Source organism: Lissotriton vulgaris, chromosome 12 (assembly GCF_964263255.1).
Source record: "Lissotriton vulgaris chromosome 12, aLisVul1.2, whole genome shotgun sequence".
Classification (NCBI taxonomy): Eukaryota; Metazoa; Chordata; class Amphibia; order Caudata; family Salamandridae; genus Lissotriton; species Lissotriton vulgaris.
In genome coordinates this window covers 767,601,266-767,626,158 of record NC_141700.1, presented here as the reverse complement: position 1 = coordinate 767,626,158, position 24,893 = coordinate 767,601,266, and the positions used below count along the sequence as shown (strand labels likewise).

General features: G+C 58.8%; 1 protein-coding gene across 1 annotated transcript in view; it reads left to right on the top strand.

The window, feature by feature from the left end:
• The window catches only part of ACAP1 (ArfGAP with coiled-coil, ankyrin repeat and PH domains 1), a 268,661-nt gene that overhangs the window by 121,516 nt on the left and 122,252 nt on the right, over positions 1-24,893 (top strand). The gene's annotated exons all lie outside the window — the stretch shown is intronic.

Sequence of the window (24,893 nt, the reverse complement as noted above, 5' to 3'; positions counted from 1 at the left end):
CCTGCTCCCTTAGAGTAACACCCTGTGACAGGGTCTGAAGACAGGGGGGCCCTGCTCCCTCAGAGTAACACCCTGTGACAGGGTCTGAAGACAGAGGGGCCCCTTCTCCCATTAGAGTAACACCCTGTGACAGGGTCTGAAGACAGAGGGGCCCCTTCTCCCATTAGAGTAACACCCTGTGACGAGGTCTGAAGACAGAGGGGCCCCTGCTCCCGTAGAGTAACACCCTGTGACCGAGTCTGAAGACAGAGGGGCCCCAGCTCCCGTAGAGTAACACCCTGTGGCAGGGTCTGTAGACAAAGGGGCCCCTGCTCCCATCAGAGTAACACCCTCTGACGGGGTCTGTAGACAGAGGGGCCCCTGCTGCTTTAGAGTAACACCCTCTGACGGGGTCTGTAGACAGAGGGGCCCCTGCTGCTTTAGAGTAACACCCTGTGACAAGGTCTGACGACAGATGGGCCCCTGCTCCCGAGAGTAACACCCTGTGACGAGGTCTGAAGACAGAGGGGCCCCTGCTCCCGTAGAGTAACACCCTGTGACCGAGTCTGAAGACAGAGGGACCCCTGCTCCCTTAGAGTAACATCCTGTGACAGGGTCTGAAGACAGAGGGGCCCCTGCTCCCTTAGAGTAACACCCTGTGACGAGGTCTGTAGACAGAGGGGCCCCTGCTCCCTTAGAGTAACACCCTGTGACAGGGTCTGAAGACAGAGGGGCCCCTGCTCCTTTAGAGTAACACCCTGTGACGAGGTCTGTAGACAGAGGGGCCCCTGCTCCCTTAGAGTAACACCCTGTGACAGGGTCTGAAGACAGGGGGGCCCTGCTCCCTCAGAGTAACACCCTGTGACAGGGTCTGAAGACAGAGGGGCCCCTTCTCCCATTAGAGTAACACCCTGTGACAGGGTCTGAAGACAGAGGGGCCCCTGCTCCTTTAGAGTAACACCCTGTGACGAGGTCTGAAGACAGAGGGGCCCCAGCTCCCGTAGAGTAACACCCTGTGGCAGGGTCTGTAGACAAAGGGGCCCCTGCTCCCTTCAGAGTAACACCCTCTGACGGGGTCTGTAGACAGAGGGGCCCCTGCTGCTTTAGAGTAACACCCTCTGATGGGGTCTGTAGACAGAGGGGCCCCTGCTGCTTTAGAGTAACACCCTCTGACGGGGTCTGTAGACAGAGGGGCCCCTGCTGCTTTAGAGTAACACCCTGTGACAAGGTCTGACGACAGATGGGCCCCTGCTCCTTTAGAGTAACACCCTGTGACAGGGTCTGAAGACAGAGGGGCCCCTGCTCCCTTAGAGTAACACCCTGTGACAGGGTCTGAAGACAGAGGGGCCCCTGCTCCCTTAGAGTAACACCCTGTGACAGGGTCTGAAGACAGCGGGACCCCTGCTCCCATTAGAGTAACACCCTGTGACGAGGTCTGAAGACCGAGGGGCCCCTGCTCCCTTAGAGTAACACCCTGTGACAGGGTCTGAAGACAGAGGGGCCCCTGCTCCCGAGAGTAACACCCTGTGACGAGGTCTGAAGACAGAGGGGCCCCTGCTCCCGTAGAGTAACACCCTGTGACCGAGTCTGAAGACAGAGGGACCCCTGCTCCCTTAGAGTAACATCCTGTGACAGGGTCTGAAGACAGAGGGGACCCCGCTCTTTTAGAGTAACACCCTGTGACAGGGTCTGAAGACGGAGGGGCCCCTGCTCCCATTAGAGTAACATCCTGTGACGGGGTCTGAAGACAGCGGGGCCCCTGCTCCCGTAGAGTAACACCCTGTGACCGAGTCTGAAGACAGAGGGACCCCTGCTCCCTTAGAGTAACATCCTGTGACAGGGTCTGAAGACAGAGGGGCCCCTGCTCCTTTAGAGTAACACCCTGTGACCGAGTCTTAAGACAGAGGGGCCCCTGCTCCTTTAGAGTAACACCCTGTGACAGGGTCTGAAGACAGCGGGACCCCTGCTCCCATTAGAGTAACACCCTGTGACGAGGTCTGAAGACCGAGGGGCCCCTGCTCCCTTAGAGTAAGACCCTGTGACAGGGTCTGAAGACAGAGGGGCCCCTGCTCCCTTAGAGTAACACCCTCTGACGGGGTCTGAAGACAGAGGGGCCCCTGCTCCCTTAGAGTAAGACCCTGTGACAGGGTCTGAAGACAGAGGGGCCCCTGCTCCCTTAGAGTAACACCCTCTGACGGGGTCTGAAGACAGAGGGGCCCCTGCTCCTTTAGAGTAACACCCTGTGACGAGGTCTGAAGACAGAGGGGCCCCTGCTCCCTTAGTGTAACACCCTCTGACTGGGTCTGAAGACAGAGGGGCCCCAGCTCCCGTAGAGTAACACCCTGTGGCAGGGTCTGTAGACAAAGGGGCCCCTGCTCCCATCAGAGTAACACCCTCTGACGGGGTCTGTAGACAGAGGGGCCCCTGCTGCTTTAGAGTAACACCCTCTGACGGGGTCTGTAGACAGAGGGGCCCCTGCTGCTTTAGAGTAACACCCTGTGACAAGGTCTGACGACAGATGGGCCCCTGCTCCTTTAGAGTAACACCCTGTGACAGAGGGGCCCCTGCTCCCTTAGAGTAACACCCTCTGACGGGGTCTGAAGACAGAGGGGCCCCTGCTCCCTTAGAGTAACACCCTCTGACGGGGTCTGAAGACAGAGGGGCCCCTGCTCCCTTAGAGTAACACCCTCTGACGGGGTCTGTAGACAGAGGGGCCCCTGCTCCCTTAGAGTAACACCCTGTGACAGGGTCTGAAGACAGAGGGGCCCCTGCTCCCGAGAGTAACACCCTGTGACGAGGTCTGAAGACAGAGGGGCCCCTGCTCCCGTAGAGTAACACCCTGTGACCGAGTCTGAAGACAGAGGGACCCCTGCTCCCTTAGAGTAACACCCTGTGACAGGGTCTGAAGACAGAGGGGCCCCTGCTCCCGAGAGTAACACCCTGTGACGAGGTCTGAAGACAGAGGGGCCCCTGCTCCCGTAGAGTAACACCCTGTGACCGAGTCTGAAGACAGAGGGACCCCTGCTCCCTTAGAGTAACATCCTGTGACAGGGTCTGAAGACAGAGGGGACCCCGCTCTTTTAGAGTAACACCCTGTGACAGGGTCTGAAGACAGAGGGGCCCCTGCTCCCATTAGAGTAACATCCTGTGACGGGGTCTGTAGACAGAGGGGCCCCTGCTCCCTTAGAGTAACACCCTCTGACGGGGTCTGAAGACAGAGGGGCCCCTGCTCCCGTAGAGTAACACCCTCTGCCGGGTCTGTAGACAGAAGGGCCCCTGCTCCTCTTAGAGTAACATCCTGTGACGGGGTCTGTAGACAGAGGGGCCCCTGCTCCCTTAGAGTAACACCCTGTGACAGGGTCTGAAGACACAGGGGCCCCTGCTCCTTTAGAGCAACACCCTCTGACGGGGTCTGTAGACAGAGTGGCCCCTGCTCCCTTAGAGTAACACCCTGTGATAGGGTCTGTAGACAGAGGGGCCCCTGCTCCCTTAGAGTAACATCCTCTGACGGGGTCTGAAGACAGAGGGGCCCCTGCTCCCCATAGAGCAACACCCTCTGACTGGGTCTGTAGACAGAGGGACCCCTGCTTCTTTAGAGTACCCCCTCTGACGGGGTCTGAAGACAGAGGGGCCCCTGCTCCCGTAGAGTAACACCCTCTGCCGGGTCTGTAGACAGAAGGGCCCCTGCTCCTTTAGAGTAATACCCTCTGACGGGGTCTGAAGACAGAGGGGCCCTTGCTCCTTTAGAGTAACATCCTGTGACGGGGTCTGAAGACAGAGGGGCCCGCTCCTTTATAGTAACATCCTGTGACGGGGTCTGAAGACAGAGGGGCCCGCTCCTTTAGAGTAACATCCTCTGACGGGGTCTGAAGACAGAGGGGCCCCTGCTCCCTTAGAGTAACACCCTCTGCCGGGTCTGTAGACAGAGGGGCCCCTGCTCCCGTAGAGTAACACCCTGTGAAGAGGTCTGAAGACAGAGGGGCCCCTGCTCCCGTAGAGTAACACCCTGTGACAGGGTCTGAAGACAGAGGGGCCCCTGCTCCTCTTAGAGTAACACCCTCTGACGAGGTCTGAAGACAGAGGGGCCCCTGCTCCTCTTAGAGTAACACCCTGTGACGAGGTCTGAAGACAGAGGGGCCCCTGCACCCGTAGAGTACCACCCTCTGCCCGGTCTGTAGACAGAAGGGCCCCTGCTCCTTTAGAGTAATACCCTCTGACGGGGTCTGAAGACAGAGGGGCCCTTGCTCCTTTAGAGTAACATCCTGTGACGGGGTCTGAAGACAGAGGGGCCCGCTCCTTTAGAGTAACATCCTGTGACGGGGTCTGAAGACAGAGGGGCCCCTGCTCCCGTAGAGTAACACCCTGTGACGAGGTCTGACGACAGAGGGGACCCTGCTGCCGTAGAGTAACACCCTGTGACAGGGTCTGAAGACAGAGGGGCCCCTGCTCCCTTAGAGTAACACCCTGTGACAGGGTCTGAAGACAGAGGGGCCCCTGCTCCCTTAGAGTAACACCCTGTGACGAGGTCTGAAGACCGAGGGGCCCCTGCTCCCTTAGAGTAACACCCTCTGACGGGGTCTGAAGACAGAAGGGCCCCTGCTCCCCTAGAGTAACACCCTGTGACAGGGTCTGAAGACAGAGGGGCCCCTGCTCCCGTAGAGTAACACCCTGTGACAGGGTCTGAAGACAGAGGGGCCCCTGCTCCCTTAGAGTAACACCCTGTGACAGGGTCTGAAGACAGAGGGGCCCCTGCTCCCGTAGAGTAACACCCTGTGACAGGGTCTGAAGACAGAGGGGCCCCTGCTCCTCTTAGAGTAACACCCTGTGACAGGGTCTGAAGACACAGGGGCCCCTGCTCCTCTTAGAGTAACACCCTGTGACAGGGTCTGAAGACACAGGGGCCCCTGCTCCTCTTAGAGTAACACCCTGTGACAAGGTCTGAAGACAGAGGGGCCCCTGCTCCCGTAGAGTAACATCCTTTGACGAGGTCTGAAGACAGGGGCCCCTGCTCCTCTTTGAGTAACACCCTGTGACGAGGTCTGAAGACAGAGGGGCCCTGCTCCCTTAGAGTAACACCCTCTGACGGGGTCTGAAGACAGAAGGGCCCCTGCTCCCGTAGAGTAACACCCTGTGACGAGGTCTGAAGACAGAGGGGCCCCTGCTCCTCTTAGAGTAACATCCTGTGACGAGGTCTGAAGACAGAGGGGCCCCTGCTCCCGTAGAGTAACACCCTGTGACAGGGTCTGAAGACAGAGGGGCCCCTGCTCCCTTAGAGTAACACCCTGTGACAGGGTCTGAAGACAGAGGGGCGTCTGCTCCCGTAGAGTAACACCCTGTGACAGGGTCTGAAGACACAGGGGCCTCTGCTCCTCTTAGAGTAACACCCTGTGACGAGGTCTGAAGACAGAGGGGCCCCTGCTCCCGTAGAGTAAAACCCTGTGACGAGGTCTGAAGACAGAGGGGCCCCTGCTCTTCTTAGAGTAACATCCTGTGACGAGGTCTGAAGACAGAGGGGCCCCTGCTCCCGTAGAGTAACACCCTGTGACAGGGTCTGAAGACAGAGGGGCCCCTGCTCCCTTAGAGTAACACCCTGTGACAGGGTCTGAAGACAGAGGGGCCCCTTCTCCCTTAGAGTAACACCCTGTGACAGGGTCTGAAGACACAGGGGCCCCTGCTCCTCTTAGAGTAACACCCTGTGACAGGGTCTGAAGACAGAGGGGCCCCTGCTCCTTTAGAGTAACACCCTGTGACAGGGTCTGAAGACAGAGGGGCCCCTGCTCCCATAGAGTAACACCCTGTGACGAGGTCTGAAGACAGAGGGGCCCCTGCTCCTCTTAGAGTAACACCCTATGACAGGGTCTGAAGACACAGGGGCCCCTGCTCCCTTAGAGTAACACCCTCTGACGGGGTCTGTAGACAGAGGGGCCCCTGCTCCCTTAGAGTAACACCCTGTGACGAGGTCTGAAGACAGAGGGGCCCCTGCTCCCGTAGAGTAACACCCTGTGACAGGGTCTGAAGACAGAGGGGCCCCTGCTCCCATAGAGTAACACCCTGTGACGAGGTCTGAAGACAGAGGGGCCCCTGCTCCTCTTAGAGTAACACCCTATGACAGGGTCTGAAGACACAGGGGCCCCTGCTCCCTTAGAGTAACACCCTGTGACAGGGTCTGAAGACAGCGGGACCCCTGCTCCCATTAGAGTAACACCCTGTGACGAGGTCTGAAGACCGAGGGGCCCCTGCTCCCTTAGAGTAACACCCTGTGACAGGGTCTGAAGACAGAGGGGCCCCTGCTCCCGAGAGTAACACCCTGTGACGAGGTCTGAAGACAGAGGGGCCCCTGCTCCCGTAGAGTAACACCCTGTGACCGAGTCTGAAGACAGAGGGACCCCTGCTCCCTTAGAGTAACATCCTGTGACAGGGTCTGAAGACAGAGGGGACCCCGCTCTTTTAGAGTAACACCCTGTGACAGGGTCTGAAGACAGAGGGGCCCCTGCTCCCATTAGAGTAACATCCTGTGACGGGGTCTGAAGACAGCGGGGCCCCTGCTCCCGTAGAGTAACACCCTGTGACCGAGTCTGAAGACAGAGGGACCCCTGCTCCCTTAGAGTAACATCCTGTGACAGGGTCTGAAGACAGAGGGGCCCCTGCTCCTTTAGAGTAACACCCTGTGACCGAGTCTTAAGACAGAGGGGCCCCTGCTCCTTTAGAGTAACACCCTGTGACAGGGTCTGAAGACAGCGGGACCCCTGCTCCCATTAGAGTAACACCCTGTGACGAGGTCTGAAGACCGAGGGGCCCCTGCTCCCTTAGAGTAACACCCTGTGGCAGGGTCTGAAGACAGAGGGGCCCCTGCTCCCGAGAGTAACACCCTGTGACGAGGTCTGAAGACAGAGGGGCCCCTGCTCCCGTAGAGTAACACCCTGTGACCGAGTCTGAAGACAGAGGGGCCCCAGCTCCCGTAGAGTAACACCCTGTGGCAGGGTCTGTAGACAAAGGGGCCCCTGCTCCCATCAGAGTAACACCCTCTGACGGGGTCTGTAGACAGAGGGGCCCCTGCTGCTTTAGAGTAACACCCTCTGACGGGGTCTGTAGACAGAGGGGCCCCTGCTGCTTTAGAGTAACACCCTGTGACAAGGTCTGACGACAGATGGGCCCCTGCTCCCGAGAGTAACACCCTGTGACGAGGTCTGAAGACAGAGGGGCCCCTGCTCCCGTAGAGTAACACCCTGTGACCGAGTCTGAAGACAGAGGGACCCCTGCTCCCTTAGAGTAACATCCTGTGACAGGGTCTGAAGACAGAGGGGCCCCTGCTCCCTTAGAGTAACACCCTGTGACGAGGTCTGTAGACAGAGGGGCCCCTGCTCCCTTAGAGTAACACCCTGTGACAGGGTCTGAAGACAGAGGGGCCCCTGCTCCTTTAGAGTAACACCCTGTGACGAGGTCTGTAGACAGAGGGGCCCCTGCTCCCTTAGAGTAACACCCTGTGACAGGGTCTGAAGACAGGGGGGCCCTGCTCCCTCAGAGTAACACCCTGTGACAGGGTCTGAAGACAGAGGGGCCCCTTCTCCCATTAGAGTAACACCCTGTGACAGGGTCTGAAGACAGAAGGGCCCCTGCTCCTTTAGAGTAACACCCTGTGACGAGGTCTGAAGACAGAGGGGCCCCAGCTCCCGTAGAGTAACACCCTGTGGCAGGGTCTGTAGACAAAGGGGCCCCTGCTCCCTTCAGAGTAACACCCTCTGACGGGGTCTGTAGACAGAGGGGCCCCTGCTGCTTTAGAGTAACACCCTCTGATGGGGTCTGTAGACAGAGGGGCCCCTGCTGCTTTAGAGTAACACCCTCTGACGGGGTCTGTAGACAGAGGGGCCCCTGCTGCTTTAGAGTAACACCCTGTGACAAGGTCTGACGACAGATGGGCCCCTGCTCCTTTAGAGTAACACCCTGTGACAGGGTCTGAAGACAGAGGGGCCCCTGCTCCCTTAGAGTAACACCCTGTGACAGGGTCTGAAGACAGAGGGGCCCCTGCTCCCTTAGAGTAACACCCTGTGACAGGGTCTGAAGACAGCGGGACCCCTGCTCCCATTAGAGTAACACCCTGTGACGAGGTCTGAAGACCGAGGGGCCCCTGCTCCCTTAGAGTAACACCCTGTGACAGGGTCTGAAGACAGAGGGGCCCCTGCTCCCGAGAGTAACACCCTGTGACGAGGTCTGAAGACAGAGGGGCCCCTGCTCCCGTAGAGTAACACCCTGTGACCGAGTCTGAAGACAGAGGGACCCCTGCTCCCTTAGAGTAACATCCTGTGACAGGGTCTGAAGACAGAGGGGACCCCGCTCTTTTAGAGTAACACCCTGTGACAGGGTCTGAAGACGGAGGGGCCCCTGCTCCCATTAGAGTAACATCCTGTGACGGGGTCTGAAGACAGCGGGGCCCCTGCTCCCGTAGAGTAACACCCTGTGACCGAGTCTGAAGACAGAGGGACCCCTGCTCCCTTAGAGTAACATCCTGTGACAGGGTCTGAAGACAGAGGGGCCCCTGCTCCTTTAGAGTAACACCCTGTGACCGAGTCTTAAGACAGAGGGGCCCCTGCTCCTTTAGAGTAACACCCTGTGACAGGGTCTGAAGACAGCGGGACCCCTGCTCCCATTAGAGTAACACCCTGTGACGAGGTCTGAAGACCGAGGGGCCCCTGCTCCCTTAGAGTAAGACCCTGTGACAGGGTCTGAAGACAGAGGGGCCCCTGCTCCCTTAGAGTAACACCCTCTGACGGGGTCTGAAGACAGAGGGGCCCCTGCTCCCTTAGAGTAAGACCCTGTGACAGGGTCTGAAGACAGAGGGGCCCCTGCTCCCTTAGAGTAACACCCTCTGACGGGGTCTGAAGACAGAGGGGCCCCTGCTCCTTTAGAGTAACACCCTGTGACGAGGTCTGAAGACAGAGGGGCCCCTGCTCCCTTAGTGTAACACCCTCTGACTGGGTCTGAAGACAGAGGGGCCCCAGCTCCCGTAGAGTAACACCCTGTGGCAGGGTCTGTAGACAAAGGGGCCCCTGCTCCCATCAGAGTAACACCCTCTGACGGGGTCTGTAGACAGAGGGGCCCCTGCTGCTTTAGAGTAACACCCTCTGACGGGGTCTGTAGACAGAGGGGCCCCTGCTGCTTTAGAGTAACACCCTGTGACAAGGTCTGATGACAGATGGGCCCCTGCTCCTTTAGAGTAACACCCTGTGACAGAGGGGCCCCTGCTCCCTTAGAGTAACACCCTCTGACGGGGTCTGAAGACAGAGGGGCCCCTGCTCCCTTAGAGTAACACCCTCTGACGGGGTCTGAAGACAGAGGGGCCCCTGCTCCCTTAGAGTAACACCCTCTGACGGGGTCTGTAGACAGAGGGGCCCCTGCTCCCATAGAGTAACACCCTGTGACAGGGTCTGAAGACAGAGGGGCCCCTGCTCCCGAGAGTAACACCCTGTGACGAGGTCTGAAGACAGAGGGGCCCCTGCTCCCGTAGAGTAACACCCTGTGACCGAGTCTGAAGACAGAGGGACCCCTGCTCCCTTAGAGTAACACCCTGTGACAGGGTCTGAAGACAGAGGGGCCCCTGCTCCCGAGAGTAACACCCTGTGACGAGGTCTGAAGACAGAGGGGCCCCTGCTCCCGTAGAGTAACACCCTGTGACCGAGTCTGAAGACAGAGGGACCCCTGCTCCCTTAGAGTAACATCCTGTGACAGGGTCTGAAGACAGAGGGGACCCCGCTCTTTTAGAGTAACACCCTGTGACAGGGTCTGAAGACAGAGGGGCCCCTGCTCCCATTAGAGTAACATCCTGTGACGGGGTCTGTAGACAGAGGGGCCCCTGCTCCCTTAGAGTAACACCCTCTGACGGGGTCTGAAGACAGAGGGGCCCCTGCTCCCGTAGACTAACACCCTCTGCCGGGTCTGTAGACAGAAGGGCCCCTGCTCCTCTTAGAGTAACATCCTGTGACGGGGTCTGTAGACAGAGGGGCCCCTGCTCCCTTAGAGTAACACCCTGTGACAGGGTCTGAAGACACAGGGGCCCCTGCTCCTTTAGAGCAACACCCTCTGACGGGGTCTGTAGACAGAGTGGCCCCTGCTCCCTTAGAGTAACACCCTGTGATAGGGTCTGTAGACAGAGGGGCCCCTGCTCCCTTAGAGTAACATCCTCTGACGGGGTCTGAAGACAGAGGGGCCCCTGCTCCCCATAGAGCAACACCCTCTGACTGGGTCTGTAGACAGAGGGACCCCTGCTTCTTTAGAGTACCCCCTCTGACGGGGTCTGAAGACAGAGGGGCCCCTGCTCCCGTAGAGTAACACCCTCTGCCGGGTCTGTAGACAGAAGGGCCCCTGCTCCTTTAGAGTAATACCCTCTGACGGGGTCTGAAGACAGAGGGGCCCTTGCTCCTTTAGAGTAACATCCTGTGACGGGGTCTGAAGACAGAGGGGCCCGCTCCTTTATAGTAACATCCTGTGACGGGGTCTGAAGACAGAGGGGCCCGCTCCTTTAGAGTAACATCCTCTGACGGGGTCTGAAGACAGAGGGGCCCCTGCTCCCTTAGAGTAACACCCTCTGCCGGGTCTGTAGACAGAGGGGCCCCTGCTCCCGTAGAGTAACACCCTGTGAAGAGGTCTGAAGACAGAGGGGCCCCTGCTCCCGTAGAGTAACACCCTGTGACAGGGTCTGAAGACAGAGGGGCCCCTGCTCCTCTTAGAGTAACACCCTCTGACGAGGTCTGAAGACAGAGGGGCCCCTGCTCCTCTTAGAGTAACACCCTGTGACGAGGTCTGAAGACAGAGGGGCCCCTGCACCCGTAGAGTACCACCCTCTGCCCGGTCTGTAGACAGAAGGGCCCCTGCTCCTTTAGAGTAATACCCTCTGACGGGGTCTGAAGACAGAGGGGCCCTTGCTCCTTTAGAGTAACATCCTGTGACGGGGTCTGAAGACAGAGGGGCCCGCTCCTTTAGAGTAACATCCTGTGACGGGGTCTGAAGACAGAGGGGCCCCTGCTCCCGTAGAGTAACACCCTGTGACGAGGTCTGACGACAGAGGGGACCCTGCTGCCGTAGAGTAACACCCTGTGACGAGGTCTGAAGACAGAGGGGCCCCTGCTCCCTTAGAGTAACACCCTGTGACAGGGTCTGAAGACAGAGGGGCCCCTGCTCCCGTAGAGTAACACCCTGTGACAGGGTCTGAAGACAGAGGGGCCCCTGCTCCCGTAGAGTAACACCCTGTGACAGGGTCTGAAGACAGAGGGGCCCCTGCTCCCTTAGAGTAACACCCTGTGACAGGGTCTGAAGACAGAGGGGCCCCTGCTCCCGTAGAGTAACACCCTGTGACAGGGTCTGAAGACAGAGGGGCCCCTGCTCCTCTTAGAGTAACACCCTGTGACAGGGTCTGAAGACACAGGGGCCCCTGCTCCTCTTAGAGTAACACCCTGTGACAGGGTCTGAAGACACAGGGGCCCCTGCTCCTCTTAGAGTAACACCCTGTGACAAGGTCTGAAGACAGAGGGGCCCCTGCTCCCGTAGAGTAACATCCTGTGACGAGGTCTGAAGACAGGGGCCCCTGCTCCTCTTTGAGTAACACCCTGTGACGAGGTCTGAAGACAGAGGGGCCCTGCTCCCTTAGAGTAACACCCTCTGACGGGGTCTGAAGACAGAAGGGCCCCTGCTCCCGTAGAGTAACACCCTGTGACAGGGTCTGAAGACAGAGGGGCCCCTGCTCCCTTAGAGTAACACCCTGTGACAGGGTCTGAAGACAGAGGGGCGTCTGCTCCCGTAGAGTAACACCCTGTGACAGGGTCTGAAGACACAGGGGCCTCTGCTCCTCTTAGAGTAACACCCTGTGACGAGGTCTGAAGACAGAGGGGCCCCTGCTCCCGTAGAGTAAAACCCTGTGACGAGGTCTGAAGACAGAGGGGCCCCTGCTCTTCTTAGAGTAACATCCTGTGACGAGGTCTGAAGACAGAGGGGCCCCTGCTCCCGTAGAGTAACACCCTGTGACAGGGTCTGAAGACAGAGGGGCCCCTGCTCCCTTAGAGTAACACCCTGTGACAGGGTCTGAAGACAGAGGGGCCCCTTCTCCCTTAGAGTAACACCCTGTGACAGGGTCTGAAGACACAGGGGCCCCTGCTCCTCTTAGAGTAACACCCTGTGACAGGGTCTGAAGACAGAGGGGCCCCTGCTCCTTTAGAGTAACACCCTGTGACAGGGTCTGAAGACAGAGGGGCCCCTGCTCCCATAGAGTAACACCCTGTGACGAGGTCTGAAGACAGAGGGGCCCCTGCTCCTCTTAGAGTAACACCCTATGACAGGGTCTGAAGACACAGGGGCCCCTGCTCCCTTAGAGTAACACCCTCTGACGGGGTCTGTAGACAGAGGGGCCCCTGCTCCCTTAGAGTAACACCCTGTGACGAGGTCTGAAGACAGAGGGGCCCCTGCTCCCGTAGAGTAACACCCTGTGACAGGGTCTGAAGACACAGGGGCCCCTGCTCCCGTAGAGTAACACCCTCTGACGGGTCTGAAGACAGAGGGGCCCCTGCTCCTCTTAGAGTAACACCCTGTGACAGGGTCTGAAGACAGAGGGGCCCCTGCTCCCGAGAGTAACACCCTCTGACGGGGTCTGTAGACAGAGGGACCCCTGCTCCCTTAGAGTAACACCCTGTGACAGGGTCTGAAGACACAGGGGCCCCTGCTCCTCTTAGAGTAACACCCTGTGACAGGGTCTGAAGACAGAGGGGCCCCTGCTCCTTTAGAGTAACACCCTGTGACAGGGTCTGAAGACAGAGGGGCCCCTGCTCCTCTTAGAGTAACACCCTCTGACAGGGTCTGTAGACAGAGGGGCCCCTGCTCCCTTAGAGTAACACCCTGTGACAGGGTCTGAAGACACAGGGGCCCCTGCTCCCTTAGAGTAACACCCTGTGACAGGGTCTGAAGACAGAGGAGCCCCTGCTCCCTTAGAGTAACACCCTCTGCCGGGTCTGTAGACAGAGGGGCCCCTGCTCCCTTATTGTAACACCCTCTGACGGGGTCTGAAGACAGAGGGGCCCCTGCTCCCTTAGAGTAACACCCTCTGACGGGGTCTGAAGACAGAGGAGCCCCTGCTCCCGTAGAGTAACACCCTGTGACAGGGTCTGAAGACACAGGGGCCCCTGCTCCTCTTAGAGTAACACCCTGTGACAGGGTCTAAAGACAGAGGGGCCCCTGCTCCCTTAGAGTAACACCCTGTGACAGGGTCTGAAGACAAAGGGGCCCCTGCTCCCTTAGAGTAACACCCTCTGACGGGGTCTGAAGACAGAGGAGCCCCTGCTCCTCTTAGAGTAACACCCTGTGACAGGGTCTGAAGACACAGGGGCCCCTGCTCCCGTAGAGTAACACCCTGTGAGGGGGTCTGAAGACAGAGGGGCCCCTGCTCCTCTTAGAGTAACACCCTCTGACGGGGTCTGTAGACAGAGGGGCCCCTGCTTCCGTAGAGTAACACCCTGTGACAGGGTCTGAAGACACAGGGGCCCCTGCTCCCTTAGAGTAACACCCTCTGACGGGGTCTGTAGACAGAGGGGCCCCTGCTCCCTTAGAGTAACACCCTGTGACGAGGTCTGAAGACAGAGGGGCCCCTGCTCCCTTAGAGTAACACCCTCTGACGGGGTCTGTAGACAGAGGGGCCCCTGCTCCCGTAGAGTAACACCCTGTGACAGGGTCTGAAGACACAGGGGCCCCTGCTCCCGTAGAGTAACACCCTCTGACGGGTCTGAAGACAGAGGGGCCCCTGCTCCTCTTAGAGTAACACCCTGTGACAGGGTCTGAAGACCGAGGGGCCCCTGCTCCCGAGAGTAACACCCTCTGACGGGGTCTGTAGACAGAGGGGCCCCTGCTCCCTTAGAGTAACACCCTGTGACAGGGTCTGAAGACACAGGGGCCCCTGCTCCTCTTAGAGTAACACCCTGTGACAGGGTCTGAAGACACAGGGGCCCCTGCTCCCGTAGAGTAACACCCTCTGACGGGTCTGAAGACAGAGGGGCCCCTGCTCCTCTTAGAGTAACACCCTGTGACAGGGTCTGAAGACCGAGGGGCCCCTGCTCCCGAGAGTAACACCCTCTGACGGGGTCTGTAGACAGAGGGGCCCCTGCTCCCTTAGAGTAACACCCTGTGACAGGGTCTGAAGACACAGGGGCCCCTGCTCCTTTAGAGTAACACCCTGTGACAGGGTCTGAAGACAGAGGGGCCCCTGCTCCTCTTAGAGTAACACCCTCTGACGGGGTCTGTAGACAGAGGGGCCCCTGCTCCCTTAGAGTAACACCCTGTGACAGGGTCTGAAGACACAGGGGCCCCTGCTCCTCTTAGAGTAACACCCTGTGACGAGGTCTGAAGACAGAGGGGCCCCTGCTCCTCTTAGAGTAACACCCTCTGACGGTGTCTGTAGACAGAGGGGCCCCTGCTCCCGTAGAGTAACACCCTGTGACAGGGTCTGAAGACACAGGGGCCCCTGCTCCCGTAGAGTAACACCCTCTGACGGGTCTGAAGACAGAGGGGCCCCTGCTCCTCTTAGAGTAACACCCTGTGACAGGGTCTGAAGACACAGGGGCCCCTGCTCCCGAGAGTAACACCCTGTGACCGAGTCTAAAGACAGAGGGACCCCTGCTCCCTTAGAGTAACATCCTGTGACAGGGTCTGAAGACAGAGGGGCCCCTGCTCCCGTAGAGTAACACCCTCTGATGGGGTCTGAAGACAGAGGGGCCCCTGCTCCTTTAGAGTAACACCCTGTGACGAGGTCTGAAGACAGAGGAGCCCCTGCTCCCTTAGAGTAACACCCTCTGCCGGGTCTGTAGACAGAGGGGCCCCTGCTCCCTTAGTGTAACACCCTCTGACTGGGTCTGAAGACAGAGGGGCCCCTGCTCCCTTAGAGTAACACCCTGTGACAGGGTCTGAAGACAGAGGGGCCCCTGCTCCTCTTAGAGTAACACCCTGTGACAGGGTCTGTAGACAGAGGGTCTCCTGCTCCCCTAGAGTAACACCATGTGACAGGGTCTGAAGACAGAGGGGCCCCTGCTTCCTTAGAGTAACACCCTGTGACAGGGTCTGAAGACAGAGGGCCCCCTGCTCCCTTAGTGTAACACCCTCTGACGGGGTCTGAAGACAGAGCGGCCCCTGCTCCCTTAGTGTAACACCCTCTGACGGGGTCTGTACACAGAGGGGCCCCTGCTTCCTTAGAGTAACACCCTGTGACAGGGTCCGAAGATAGAGGGGCCCAAGCTCCCTTAGAGTAACACCCTGTGACAGGGTCTGAAGACAGAGGAGCCCCTGCTCCCTTAGAGTAACACCCTCTGCCGGGTCTGTAGACAGAGGGGCCCCTGCTCCCTTAGTGTAACACCCTCTGACGGGGTCTGAAGACAGAGGGGCCCCTGCTCCCTTAGAGTAACACCCTCTGACAGGGTCTGAAGACAGAGGGGCCCCTGCTCCCTTAGAGTAACACCCTGTAACAGGGTCTGAAGACAGAGGAGCCCCTGCTCCCTTAGAGTAACACCCTCTGCCGGGTCTGTAGACAGAGGGGCCCCTGCTCCCTTATTGTAACACCCTCTGACGGGGTCTGAAGACAGAGGGGCCCCTGCTCCCTTAGAGTAACACCCTCTGACGGGGTCTGAAGACAGAGGAGCCCCTGCTCCCGTAGAGTAACACCCTGTGACAGGGTCTGAAGACACAGGGGCCCCTGCTCCTCTTAGAGTAACACCCTGTGACAGGGTCTAAAGACAGAGGGGCCCCTGCTCCCTTAGAGTAACACCCTGTGACAGGGTCTGAAGACAGAGGGGCCCCTGCTCCCTTAGAGTAACACCCTCTGACGGGGTCTGAAGACAGAGGAGCCCCTGCTCCTCTTAGAGTAACACCCTGTGACAGGGTCTGAAGACACAGGGGCCCCTGCTCCCTTAGAGTAACACCCTGTGACAGGGTCTGAAGACAGAGGGGCCCCTGCTCCTCTTAGAGTAACACCCTCTGACGGGGTCTGAAGACAGAGGAGCCCCTGCTCCCTTAGAGTAACACCCTCTGACGGGGTCTGAAGACAGAGGGGCCCCTGCTCCCGTAGAGTAACACCCTGTGAGGGGGTCTGAAGACAGAGGGGCCCCTGCTCCTCTTAGAGTAACACCCTCTGACGGGGTCTGAAGACAGAGGAGCCCCTGCTCCCTTAGAGTAACACCCTCTGACGGGGTCTGAAGACAGAGGGGCCCCTGCTCCCTTAGAGTAACACCCTCTGACGGGGTCTGAAGACAGAGGGGCCCCTGCTCCCGTAGAGTAACACCCTGTGACAGGGTCTGAAGACACAGGGGCCCCTGCTCCCTTAGAGTAACACCCTCTGACGGGGTCTGTAGACAGAGGGGCCCCTGCTCCCTTAGAGTAACACCCTGTGACGAGGTCTGAAGACAGAGGAGCCCCTGCTCCCTTAGAGTAACACCCTCTGACGGGGTCTGTAGACAGAGGGGCCCCTGCTCCCTTAGAGTAACACCCTGTGACAGGGTCTGAAGACACAGGGGCCCCTGCTCCTCTTAGAGTAACACCCTGTGACAGGGTCTGAAGACAGAGGGGCCCCTGCTCCTTTAGAGTAACACCCTGTGACAGGGTCTGAAGACAGAGGGGCCCCTGCTCCTCTTAGAGTAACACCCTCTGACGGGGTCTGTAGACAGAGGGGCCCCTGCTCCCTTAGAGTAACACCCTGTGACAGGGTCTGAAGACACAGGGGCCCCTGCTCCTCTTAGAGTAACACCCTGTGACGAGGTCTGAAGACAGAGGGGCCCCTGCTCCTCTTAGAGTAACACCCTGTGACAGGGTCTAAAGACAGAGGGGCCCCTGCTCCCTTAGAGTAACACCCTGTGACAGGGTCTGAAGACAGAGGGGCCCCTGCTCCTCTTAGAGTAACACCCTCTGACGGGGTCTGAAGACAGAGGAGCCCCTGCTCCCTTAGAGTAACACCCTCTGACGGGGTCTGAAGACAGAGGGGCCCCTGCTCCCGTAGAGTAACACCCTGTGAGGGGGTCTGAAGACAGAGGGGCCCCTGCTCCTCTTAGAGTAACACCCTCTGACGGGGTCTGTAGACAGAGGGGCCCCTGCTCCCTTAGAGTAACACCCTCTGACGGGGTCTGAAGACAGAGGGGCCCCTGCTCCCGTAGAGTAACACCCTGTGACAGGGTCTGAAGACACAGGGGCCCCTGCTCCCTTAGAGTAACACCCTCTGCCGGGTCTGTAGACAGAGGGGCCCCTGCTCCCTTAGTGTAACACCCTCTGACTGGGTCTGAAGACAGAGGAGCCCCTGCTCCCGTAGAGTAACACCCTGTGACAGGGTCTGAAGACACAGGGGCCCCTGCTCCTCTTAGAGTAACACCCTGTGACAGGGTCTGAAGACAGAGGGGCCCCTGCTCCTCTTAGAGTAACACCCTCTGACGGGGTCTGAAGACAGAGGAGCCCCTGCTCCCTTAGAGTAACACCCTCTGACGGTGTCTGTAGACAGAGGGGCCCCTGCTCCCGTAGAGTAACACCCTGTGACAGGGTCTGAAGACACAGGGGCCCCTGCTCCCGTAGAGTAACACCCTCTGACGGGTCTGAAGACAGAGGGGCCCCTGCTCCTCTTAGAGTAACACCCTGTGACAGGGTCTGAAGACAGAGGGGCCCCTGCTCCCGAGAGTAACACCCTGTGACGAGGTCTGAAGACAGAGGGGGCCCTGCTCCCGTAGAGTAACACCCTGTGACCGAGTCTAAAGACAGAGGGACCCCTGCTCCCTTAGAGTAACATCCTGTGACAGGGTCTGAAGACAGAGGGGCCCCTGCTCCCGTAGAGTAACACCCTCTGATGGGGTCTGAAGACAGAGGGGCCCCTGCTCCTTTAGAGTAACACCCTGTGACGAGGTCTGAAGACAGAGGAGCCCCTGCTCCCTTAGAGTAACACCCTCTGCCGGGTCTGTAGACAGAGGGGCCCCTGCTCCCTTAGTGTAACACCCTCTGACTGGGTCTGAAGACAGAGGAGCCCCTGCTCCCGTAGAGTAACACCCTGTGACAGGGTCTGAAGACACAGGGGCCCCTGCTCCTCTTAGAGTAACACCCTGTGACAGGGTCTGAAGACAGAGGGGCCCCTGCTCCTCTTAGAGTAACACCCTCTGACGGGGTCTGAAGACAGAGGAGCCCCTGCTCCCTTAGAGTAACACCCTCTGACGGGGTCTGAAGACAGAGGGGCCCCTGCTCCCGTAGAGTAACACCCTGTGAGGGGGTCTGAAGACAGAGGGGCCCCTGCTCCTCTTAGAGTAACACCCTCTGACGGGGTCTGTAGACAGAGGGGCCCCTGCTCCCTTAGAGTAACACCCTCTGACGGGGTCTGAAGACAGAGGGGCCCCTGCTCCCGTAGAGTAACACCCTGTGACGGGGTCTGAAGACACAGGGGCCCCTGCTCCTTTAGAGTAACACCCTGTGACGGGGTCTGAAGACAGAGGGGCCCCTGCTCCTTTAGAGTAACACCCTCTGCTGGGTCTGAAGACAGAGGGGCCCCTGCTCCTTTAGAGTAACACCCTGTGACGAGGTCTGAAGACAGAGGGGCCCCTGCTCCTTTAGAGTAACACCCTGTGACAGGGTCTGAAGACAGAGGGGCCCCTGCTCCTTTAGAGTAACACCCTGTGACGAGGTCTGAAGACAGAGGGGCCCCTGCTCCTCTTAGAGTAACACCCTGTGACGGGGTCTGAAGACAGAGGGGCCCCTGCTCCCTTAGAGTAACACCCTGTGACAGGGTCTGAAGACAGAGGGGCCCCTGCTCCTTTAGAGTAACACCCTCTGACGGGGTCTGAAGACAGAGGGGCCCCTGCTCCTTTAGAGTAACACCCTGTGACGAGGTCTGAAGACAGAGGGGCCCCTGCTCCTCTTAAAGTAACACCCTGTGACGGGGTCTGAAGACAGAGGGGCCCCTGCTCCCTCTAGAGTAACATCCTGTGTTAGGGTCTGAAGACAGAGGGGCCCCTGCTCCCTTAGAGTAACACCCTGTGACATGGTCTGAAGACAGAGGGGCCCCTGCTCCCTCTAGAGTAACATCCTGCGACGGGGTCTGTAGACGGAGGGGCCCCTGCTCCCTTAGAGTAACACCCTGTGACAGGGTCTGAGACAGAGGAGCCCCCGCTCCCTTAGAGTAACACCCTGTGACAGGGTCTGAAGACAGAGGGGCCCCTGCTCCTTTAGAGTAACACCCTGTGACGGGGTCTGTAGACAGAGGGGCCCCTGCTCCCTTAGAGTAACACCCTGTGACAGGGTCTGAAGACAGAAGGGCCCCTGCTCTTTTAGAGTAACACCCTGTGACGGGGTCTGTAGACAGAGGGGCCCCTGCTCCCTTAGAGTAACACCCTGTGACAGGGTCTGAAGACACAGGGGCCCCTGCTCCTTTAGAGTAACACCCTATGACGGGGTCTGAAGACAGAGGGGCCCCTGCTCCCTTAGAGTAACACCCTCTGACGGGGTCTGAAGACAGAGGGGCCCCTGCTCCCTTAGAGTAACACCCTGTGACAGGGTCTGAAGACAGAGGAGCCCCTGCTCCCTTAGAGTAACACCCTCTGCCGGGTCTGTAGACAGAGGGGCCCCTGCTCCCTTATTGTAACACCCTCTGACGGGGTCTGAAGACAGAGGGGCCCCTGCTCCCTTAGAGTAACACCCTCTGACGGGGTCTGAAGACAGAGGAGCCCCTGCTCTCGTAGAGTAACACCCTGTGACAGGGTCTGAAGACACAGGGGCCCCTGCTCCCTTATTGTAACACCCTCTGACGGGGTCTGAAGACAGAGGGGCCCCTGCTCCTCTTAGAGTAACACCCTCTGACGGGGTCTGTAGACAGAGGGGCCCCTGCTCCCTTAGAGTAACATCCTGTGACGAGGTCTGAAGACAGAGGGGCCCCTGCTCCTCTTAGAGTAACACCCTGTGACAGGGTCTGAAGACACAGGGGCCCCTGCTCCCTTAGAGTAACACCCTCTGACGGGGTCTGTAGACAGAGGGGCCCCTGCTCCCTTAGAGTAACACCCTGTGACGAGGTCTGAAGACAGAGGGGCCCCTGCTCCCTTAGAGTAACACCCTCTGACGGGGTCTGAAGACAGACGGGCCCCTGCTCCTCTTAGAGTAACACCCTCTGACGGGGTCTGTAGACAGAGGGGCCCCTGCTCCCGTAGAGTAACACCCTGTGACAGGGTCTGAAGACAGAGGGGCCCCTGCTCCTCTTAGAGTAACACCCTGTGACAGGGTCTGAAGACAGAGGGGCCCCTGCTCCCGAGAGTAACACCCTGTGACGAGGTCTGAAGACAGAGGGGCCCCTGCTCCCTTAGAGTAACACCCTGTGACAGGGTCTGAAGACAGAGGGGCCCCTGCTCCTTTAGAGTAACACCCTCTGATGGGGTCTGAAGACAGAGGGGCCCCTGCTCCTCTTAGAGTAACACCCTGTGACAGGGTCTGAAGACAGAGGGGCCCCTGCTCCCGAGAGTAACACCCTCTGACGGGGTCTGTAGACAGAGGGGCCCCTGCTCCCTTAGAGTAACACCCTGTGACAGGGTCTGAAGACACAGGGGCCCCTGCTCCTCTTAGAGTAACACCCTGTGACAGGGTCTGAAGACAGAGGGGCCCCTGCTCCTTTAGAGTAACACCCTGTGACAGGGTCTGAAGACAGAGGGGCCCCTGCTCCTCTTAGAGTAACACCCTCTGACGGGGTCTGTAGACAGAGGGGCCCCTGCTCCCTTAGAGTAACACCCTGTGACAGGGTCTGAAGACACAGGGGCCCATGCTCCTCTTAGAGTAACACCCTGTGACGAGGTCTGAAGACAGAGGGGCCCCTGCTCCTCTTAGAGTAACACCCTCTGACGGTGTCTGTAGACAGAGGGGCCCCTGCTCCCGTAGAGTAACACCCTGTGACAGGGTCTGAAGACACAGGGGCCCCTGCTCCCGTAGAGTAACACCCTCTGACGGGTCTGAAGACAGAGGGGCCCCTGCTCCTCTTAGAGTAACACCCTGTGACAGGGTCTGAAGACAGAGGGGCCCCTGCTCCCGAGAGTAACACCCTGTGACGAGGTCTGAAGACAGAGGGGCCCCTGCTCCCGTAGAGTAACACCCTGTGACCGAGTCTAAAGACAGAGGGACCCCTGCTCCCTTAGAGTAACATCCTGTGACAGGGTCTGAAGACAGAGGGGCCCCTGCTCCCGTAGAGTAACACCCTGTGACGAGGTCTGAAGACAGAGGAGCCCCTGCTCCCTTAGAGTAACACCCTCTGCCGGGTCTGTAGACAGAGGGGCCCCTGCTCCCTTAGTGTAACACCCTCTGACTGGGTCTGAAGACAGAGGAGCCCCTGCTCCCGTAGAGTAACACCCTGTGACAGGGTCTGAAGACACAGGGGCCCCTGCTCCTCTTAGAGTAACACCCTGTGACAGGGTCTGAAGACAGAGGGGCCCCTGCTCCTCTTAGAGTAACACCCTCTGACGGGGTCTGAAGACAGAGGAGCCCCTGCTCCCTTAGAGTAACACCCTCTGACGGGGTCTGAAGACAGAGGGGCCCCTGCTCCCGTAGAGTAACACCCTGTGAGGGGGTCTGAAGACAGAGGGGCCCCTGCTCCTCTTAGAGTAACACCCTCTGACGGGGTCTGTAGACAGAGGGGCCCCTGCTCCCTTAGAGTAACACCCTCTGACGGGGTCTGAAGACAGAGGGGCCCCTGCTCCCGTAGAGTAACACCCTGTGACGGGGTCTGAAGACACAGGGGCCCCTGCTCCTTTAGAGTAACACCCTGTGACGGGGTCTGAAGACAGAGGGGCCCCTGCTCCTTTAGAGTAACACCCTCTGCTGGGTCTGAAGACAGAGGGGCCCCTGCTCCTTTAGAGTAACACCCTGTGACGAGGTCTGAAGACAGAGGGGCCCCTGCTCCTTTAGAGTAACACCCTGTGACAGGGTCTGAAGACAGAGGGGCCCCTGCTCCTTTAGAGTAACACCCTGTGACGAGGTCTGAAGACAGAGGGGCCCCTGCTCCTCTTAGAGTAACACCCTGTGACGGGGTCTGAAGACAGAGGGGCCCCTGCTCCCTTAGAGTAACACCCTGTGACAGGGTCTGAAGACAGAGGGGCCCCTGCTCCTTTAGAGTAACACCCTCTGACGGGGTCTGAAGACAGAGGGGCCCTTGCTCCTCTTAGAGTAACACCCTGTGACGGGGTCTGAAGACAGAGGGGCCCCTGCTCCCTTAGAGTAACACCCTGTGACATGGTCTGAAGACAGAGGGGCCCCTGCTCCCTCTAGAGTAACATCCTGTGTTAGGGTCTGAAGACAGAGGGGCCCCTGCTCCCTTAGAGTAACACCCTGTGACATGGTCTGAAGACAGAGGGGCCCCTGCTCCCTCTAGAGTAACATCCTGCGACGGGGTCTGTAGACGGAGGGGCCCCTGCTCCCTTAGAGTAACACCCTGTGACAGGGTCTGAGACAGAGGAGCCCCCGCTCCCTTAGAGTAACACCCTGTGACAGGGTCTGAAGACAAAGGGGCCCCTGCTCCTTTAGAGTAACACCCTGTGACGGGGTCTGTAGACAGAGGGGCCCCTGCTCCCTTAGAGTAACACCCTGTGACAGGGTCTGAAGACAGAAGGGCCCCTGCTCCTTTAGAGTAACACCCTGTGACGGGGTCTGTAGACAGAGGGGCCCCTGCTCCCTTAGAGTAACACCCTGTGACAGGGTCTGAAGACACAGGGGCCCCTGCTCCTTTAGAGTAACACCCTGTGACGGGGTCTGAAGACAGAGGGGCCCCTGCTCCCTTAGAGTAACACCCTCTGACGGGGTCTGAAGACAGAGGAGCCCCTGCTCCTCTTAGAGTAACACCCTGTGACAGGGTCTGAAGACACAGGGGCCCCTGCTCCCGTAGAGTAACACCCTGTGACAGGGTCTGAAGACAGAGGGGCCCCTGCTCCTCTTAGAGTAACACCCTCTGACGGGGTCTGAAGACAGAGGAGCCCCTGCTCCCTTAGAGTAACACCCTCTGACGGGGTCTGAAGACAGAGGGGCCCCTGCTCCCGTAGAGTAACACCCTGTGAGGGGGTCTGAAGACAGAGGGGCCCCTGCTCCTCTTAGAGTAACACCCTCTGACGGGGTCTGTAGACAGAGGGGCCCCTGCTCCCTTAGAGTAACACCCTCTGACGGGGTCTGAAGACAGAGGGGCCCCTGCTCCCGTAGAGTAACACCCTGTGACAGGGTCTGAAGACACAGGGGCCCCTGCTCCCTTAGAGTAACACCCTCTGACGGGGTCTGTAGACAGAGGGGCCCCTGCTCCCTTAGAGTAACACCCTGTGACGAGGTCTGAAGACAGAGGAGCCCCTGCTCCCTTAGAGTAACACCCTCTGCCGGGTCTGTAGACAGAGGGGCCCCTGCTCCCTTATTGTAACACCCTCTGACGGGGTCTGAAGACAGAGGGGCCCCTGCTCCTCTTAGAGTAACACCCTCTGACGGGGTCTGTAGACAGAGGGGCCCCTGCTCCCTTAGAGTAACATCTTGTGACGAGGTCTGAAGACAGAGGGGCCCCTGCTCCTCTTAGAGTAACACCCTGTGACAGGGTCTGAAGACACAGGGGCCCCTGCTCCCTTAGAGTAACACCCTCTGACGGGGTCTGTAGACAGAGGGGCCCCTGCTCCCTTAGAGTAACACCCTGTGACGAGGTCTGAAGACAGAGGAGCCCCTGCTCCCTTAGAGTAACACCCTCTGCCGGGGTCTGTAGACAGAGGGGCCCCTGCTCCCTTAGAGTAACACCCTGTGACGAGGTCTGAAGACAGAGGAGCCCCTGCTCCTCTTAGAGTAACACCCTCTGACGGGGTCTGTAGACAGAGGGGCCCCTGCTCCCTTAGAGTAACACCCTGTGACAGGGTCTGAAGACACAGGGGCCCCTGCTCCTCTTAGAGTAACACCCTGTGACGAGGTCTGAAGACAGAGGGGCCCCTGCTCCTCTTAGAGTAACACCCTCTGACGGTGTCTGTAGACAGAGGGGCCCCTGCTCCCGTAGAGTAACACCCTGTGACAGGGTCTGAAGACACAGGGGCCCCTGCTCCCGTAGAGTAACACCCTCTGACGGGTCTGAAGACAGAGGGGCCCCTGCTCCTCTTAGAGTAACACCCTGTGACAGGGTCTGAAGACAGAGGGGCCCCTGCTCCCGAGAGTAACACCCTGTGACGAGGTCTGAAGACAGAGGGGCCCCTGCTCCCGTAGAGTAACACCCTGTGACCGAGTCTAAAGACAGAGGGACCCTCGCTCCCTTAGAGTAACATCCTGTGACAGGGTCTGAAGACAGAGGGGCCCCTGCTCCTGTAGAGTAACACCCTCTGATGGGGTCTGAAGACAGAGGGGCCCCTGCTCCTTTAGAGTAACACCCTGTGACGAGGTCTGAAGACAGAGAAGCGCCTGCTCCCTTAGAGTAACACCCTCTGCCGGGTCTGTAGACAGAGGGGCCCCTGCTCCCTTAGTGTAACACCCTCTGACTGGGTCTGAAGACAGAGGAGCCCCTGCTCCCGTAGAGTAACACCCTGTGACAGGGTCTGAAGACACAGGGGCCCCTGCTCCTCTTAGAGTAACACCCTGTGACAGGGTCTAAAGACAGAGGGGCCCCTGCTCCCTTAGAGTAACACCATGTGACAGGGTCTGAAGACAGAGGGGCCCCTGCTCCCTTAGAGTAACACCCTCTGACGGGGTCTGAAGACAGAGGAGCCCCTGCTCCTCTTAGAGTAACACCCTGTGACAGGGTCTGAAGACACAGGGGCCCCTGCACCCGTAGAGTAACACCCTGTGACAGGGTCTGAAGACAGAGGGGCCCCTGCTCCTCTTAGAGTAACACCCTCTGACGGGGTCTGAAGACAGAGGAGCCCCTGCTCCCTTAGAGTAACACCCTCTGACGGGGTCTGAAGACA